This window comes from Mizuhopecten yessoensis, unplaced genomic scaffold (assembly GCF_002113885.1).
Source record: "Mizuhopecten yessoensis strain PY_sf001 unplaced genomic scaffold, ASM211388v2 scaffold11003, whole genome shotgun sequence".
Classification (NCBI taxonomy): domain Eukaryota; kingdom Metazoa; phylum Mollusca; class Bivalvia; order Pectinida; family Pectinidae; genus Mizuhopecten; species Mizuhopecten yessoensis.
The window spans coordinates 85,462-91,461 of NW_018408830.1; positions in this window are offsets into that span (position 1 = coordinate 85,462).

The window sequence follows — 6,000 nt, forward strand, 5'->3', positions numbered from 1 at the left end:
ATTGTATCTTCCGTAGTTACGGGTAATGGAGAGAGAGAGAGAGTAAAAGTTCGTTTGGTTCCCTTTTGAACACGGTTCTTATACGACATAAAGGGCTTTTTGTTGGAACAAAATGTCTGTTTCTTTTTATTATAGGTAAAGCCACATATGCAAATATCAATTTAAATTTCATACAGCATCTTAATTTGTAATGGTTTACTCAATAGTCGTGTATCGATTGTTTATGGAAAGGTTAGATCGAAATACCCTTTTTATACTATCCAGTTTGAGGGTAACAGTAACAATAGATATTTGGTATTATTTCACAAATCGAATACTAGGGATAAATTCGGACTACGCTTCTCAATTTGCATACAGTTAAAACATGTTGTCATTGGAACAATTCCATAGGGCGAGGTAGATATTGTAATTAGATTAAAATAAAATAAAAAATAAGCAGCCATTTATTTGTTATTTGAAAATGTTCCCGTGTTGTATAGGAATTTTCGAAAACATCTATTTCGTTTGCTTTTTTAAATTTACTTTATAATTTTCTGTAGTAGATTTCTCAGATGCAGGCCACTAGATATACACACTGTTCAGATATTTGTCACAGTTCAAGGAGAATTAGGAGCAAGAGTCAAGGTCATGAATCAATATATTTGACATGATTCAGAAAAGACGTGTGTTCTTGTGGCAAACTAACAATAATTACATCTTGTGAACGGTGGTTTCCGCGTATTCTCATGGGCGTGGGGGCAGATGTAAATAACCAGTTTAATGGTGGAACATAGAATTCGACACGGAATGCGGACATACAAGTTCCGGATTTGTAAAACATTGTGCGGGGGCAGCCAGATTGAACACATATCTACGTAAGGTGGAGTCCCGTATTGATGTCTATACTACTTGTATTGGTGGTGAACAAATTAATGTATTGCATGTTTTCACGTACAGTAGACCTCTTGTTTATTAAAAATACCTTCTTTACCTACTTTCGCAAGAGTGTATGGATACACCTATTTGTACTTTGTATACACAATTTATATGCGGCATGGGAAAAAAATATGAGTATCATTTGAATGAAACATGAACCTATACGAGCAAACTATTTAAGCAATTATGATGTTTACAATTTGAACAAACAATATTTGCGTACAATTAAAGTAAACGAAACTGGTATTTATTAAAACAATGTGAGTACACATAACAAGATTCAGTGAGTACATTTAGGCTAACAGTATAGGCAAGGCAGAAAAAAAATATGCATGTGAAAACCACAATATAATGAATCCATGTGAGCAAACAATGGGAGCAAACAATAGGAGTAAGCAAAATGAGCCAATAACACAGACAAATAATATGAGAAAACAGTATAGAGCACACAATATGAGCAAAAATCATTTGCAGCCAATCTGATTAAGCAATAAATGCAAACAATAGAAGCAAACAATAAAGAAAACAAATAACAATAAAACAAAATAAGCAAACAATGTGAACAAACAAAATCAGCAAATGATAAAGATAAACAATATAGGAAGGCAATATGAGTAAACATCATTAGCAAACAAAACGAATAAAACAATAGGGGCAAACAATATGAGCATACAATAAAGACAAACAATATTAGAAAACAATATAAGCAAACAATCTCTTTTTTAGAACACAAACAATGGAATATATAGAGAATGATATACTGGGTGTGATATGGAAAAAGACGTGTTTTATTCTGTTTATTACAAACTTACTAATAAAACTTATATTTATGATCTATTTTTCAGCGGGGGCTGATACGGGTTTTGGGGTGTGATACGGCGAGGGCTGATATGGGTTAGAGCAATTGTGTCTTATCGCATATACAAAAAAAACGTATTTATTAGTAAGTATGTAATAAACGTTGTTTATTTCAGAAACAGATTTTGGTAAGAAACCCCAGAGACAACAATCATCGACACAATTCGATCGTTGAATAAAGACAAAGTGGTAAAAATATTTTAAGTCGTGATTTGAAATTGAATATATTTCCTAATATAAAAAATCAGTATTAATTAATGAAACCTTGCTAAAAGATTTACTATAGTAAATTTTCGAAGAATCGAATACAACATAGAACTCAATAATAAAATCTTAATATAGGATACACAAATAGAATACAGAAGGAATGCGTCTTCACTTTAACGGTATGAAACGATTGATAAGTGGTTCTCCTAAGAGTTGCCAATACTATGTCCGCGAAACAGCCCGACGTTATTGGCGGTTTTAAATGCTAGCTAGGATACTAAGTAAAAATGCCTGTCTCACAGTGGGGGTCAGAATGGACACGGTCTGAGGACGTTAGTCGTACGACACGTTCAGTACGATGCCCACTCTTGTATATGGTCAATACAAGAGTACTAGTACCCGTGTCCAGTCTTTTCACTGGTCAGCGTGACTCGGTAGTTTGTGTTGTGACGTGTTTACTACAGCTTATTGCTATAAACCCCTCTAATGATTGTAAGCCGACAACTCCCCGCCCATGTTTCGCCCGATCCACGCGTAACACTGCGGCGGCCCCATTACACCGATTTATGGTCTGTAACATAACGGGATGATGTGGTCACGTTTAGAACATTTACCCTGTAAGTAGAACGTTTCAATAGGTTGACATTTTTGTTTCTTCTTTTTAAGTTTCTGCGGAAATATGAGTAATGTGTAAAGCAGCTTCTTATTCGGCTCGTTATGAATCAAGAGGACGCGTATTAAAGATTTCATTTTGTCTGTTATTACATGTATAAACAAAAATTAATAGTTATAACGTTTACAAGAACTATTAACCTACTAAAGCACAATAAAACGGAATTGATGACAATGCTATATTGCCTAAATAAGCTCCATTCATGTAAAAATTGAGGCTTGGCAATTAGAACTGAAAGCAAGACAGATATACTTTAAATACAAGTGATTTAAAAGAAAAACACAATTTCAAGCAAAAATGGAATATTTCAGTATTTAATTGAGAATTTTATTAACCAAATGAAACAACGATATATCTCTTCTGACGTTATACGGATTATCTTTAACATTAAATAATTTGAAATTCTACACACGCCAACGGTTTGGTCTTTGGTTGAGTGGACACATCTGAAGAGCGATGGGCGTGGCCTCATTTCAAACATTCCAATACACAACAATTACATGTAACAGACGACTCCTTGTCCATGTCAGCATTTAAGATGATAAATTTTGATAAAACCCCTTTATTATTTTCACCAAAACGCTCTTTTTCACGAAAAAAAACATATTGATCTTTTTCATTATTCCGTTGCGCAATCAAATACATTGTAAACAATGATAAAACAAATGATTTCATCAATTGCAAAAACAAAGTCAGGTGTGTTCTAACTTTTCTAAGATAAGGTAAAACTGAGATCCATGTTTTTTGTTTAGAAAAAATAGTCAGTTTCAAACATTTAAGGGTGAACACAGCAATGTCAGGTGTCATTGCACTAGGTCTCCCATTTTTCTCAAACATATTGCAACAAATTACAATTGACGCGTGTAATACTGTTTATTACAATGTTGTATGATTACTAAGTACGAGAAGTGTATTTTACTGTCAATACTATTATATGATAATGTAGTTTGATGAGTGTAAAGATGTATATTATATCAATGTGCGATTTATTAATCATTGTGTTGAGTTTATAGTACTTTATGGTATGATGCGTGTACTATTATTATCCTTTTATGTGTGTGTCTGTCCATGTGCATGTGTGTGTCACTAGGTAAGGGTGTGACCATGAACGTGAATGCATTTCCCAACTAACGTTTTTCACCAATATTTGTGACGTCGCGTGAAGTCTCATAAACAATTCTCGTCGTTGGACGTTTGGCGTCTTAGATGACCAGCAGGAGGTCGTTCGGGAATGCGTTGAGCTATATTTAGAGTGGTCAGTGCCATAATCAGCACACTCCCACCGTCGTCGACATAATAATGTACTTAAGACTTCTAAATACGGATGGCCAGGGCATCCACATCGGACATACGGTGACATCGCGGTTTAATTCGTGTTTGCAAGAAATGTGTCAATAAAATCTTCATCAGTCCATCTCCACCGGGTGTCATGCAGTCAAAGAATTTCGTCTTCAGAACAGTATCCGGTATTGTTTTACTATTAGAGAAGAAAGCACACTCGTCAATGAACAGAGCCCACCTGCTTAAAACCCGGCGACTGATACTATACGTGAAAATAAACACTTTGACCATAAACGTCCTGCATAAGGGCCCCTCTTAATACGCCGCTGACATTTTTAAAGCCTGCTAATACGGCGCCATTAGTTTGTCATAAAACTGCTCTTAATATGAAACTTTTGTTTAATGCTTTCAAATGGCGTTTCACACAAATACTCGGCAGCTTGAGCAGTATAGGTCAAACTTTGTATTGTTGTAACATCAGCTCCTACCTCCCTTTCTGTATTACAGTCAGACGTACATATCTCTGCACACCTGCAGGTCGGCGACTGATTAAAGGACATACCTCCAGTTATTGTACCCACCGCATGTTTTAGGAGGCAGCTAATGTGGGACCCACCTGCTTAACTTGGGATTTGCATTGGGGTCTTAACAGCGTCCAAAATCAATCTGCTGCACCCATATTATTACATTTGAAATTTTATCCCTACTCTCTTACTTTTATTAATTCAATTATTTATTTATTTTAAATATATTTATATGTGTTTCCTAGCGCCTTAAATAGCTCTGTTATGGCCTTAATAGTGAACGATCGAGGTTGAGGCAATAGATTCTGTCCCCGGGCTGGCACATTCATGTACCAATGTCCTTCAAAATGACAATTGCTAGTCCCAGCTAAACGATTAGCATCGACGGTTATCGCAATAATGGCTAACCCGTTGTCAGTATTATGTGATCCTGTGGAATACTGTGCTGGGTGTCATTAGCACGGTAGTTCAGTTATGTGATCCTGTGGAATACTGTGCTGGGTGTCATTGGCACGGTAGTTCAGTTATGTGATCCTGTAGAATACTGTGTTGGGTGTCATTGGTACGTTAGTTCAGTTATGTGATCCTGTGGAATACTGTGCTGGGTGTCATTAGCACGGTAGTTCAGTTATGTGATCCTGTGGAGTACTGTGTTGGGTGTCATTAGCACGGTAGTTCAGTTATGTGATCCTGTGGAATCCTGTGCTGGGTGTCATTAGCACGGTAGTTCAGTTATGTGATTCTGTGGGGTACTGTGTTGGGTGTCATTAGCACGGTAGTTCAGTTATGTGATCCTGTGGAGTACTGTGCTGGGTATCATTGGCACGGTAGTTCAGTTATGTGATTCTGTGGAGTACTGTGTTGGGTGTCATTAGCACGGTAGTTCAGTTATGTGATCCTGTGGAGTACTGTGCTGGGTCTCATTGGCACGGTAGTTCAGTTATGTGATCCTGTGGAATACTGTGCTGGGTTTCATTAGCACGGTAGTTCAGTAAAGTAGCACTCTAATGTCGAAATCAGATCCGCGCTATTACATAGAACCATATTCACTAACATACTGCCTACAGCACACACAGACAAATTACAATCACGGAAACACGTCCTTAATAAAAACGTATGTGTCAATAGGTGTTGGACGCCTAACCCTATATAATAAAATAGAGGTGTCAATAGGAGTTTGACGCCTAACCCTATATAATAAAACATAGGTGTCAATACGTGTTGGACGCCTAACCCTATATAACAAAACATAGGTGTTAATACGTGTTGGACTCCTAACCTTATATAATAAAATATACGTACAATACGTGTTGGATGCCTAACCCTATATAATTAAACATAGGTGTCAATACGTGTTGGACTCCTAACCCTATCTAATAAAACAGAGGAGTCAATACGTGTTGAACGCCTAACCCTATATAACAAAACATAGGTGTTAATACGTGTTGGACGCCTAACCCTATATAATAAAACATAGGTTTCAATAAGTGTTGGACACCTAACCCTATATAATAAAACAGAGGTGTCAATACGTGTTGGACT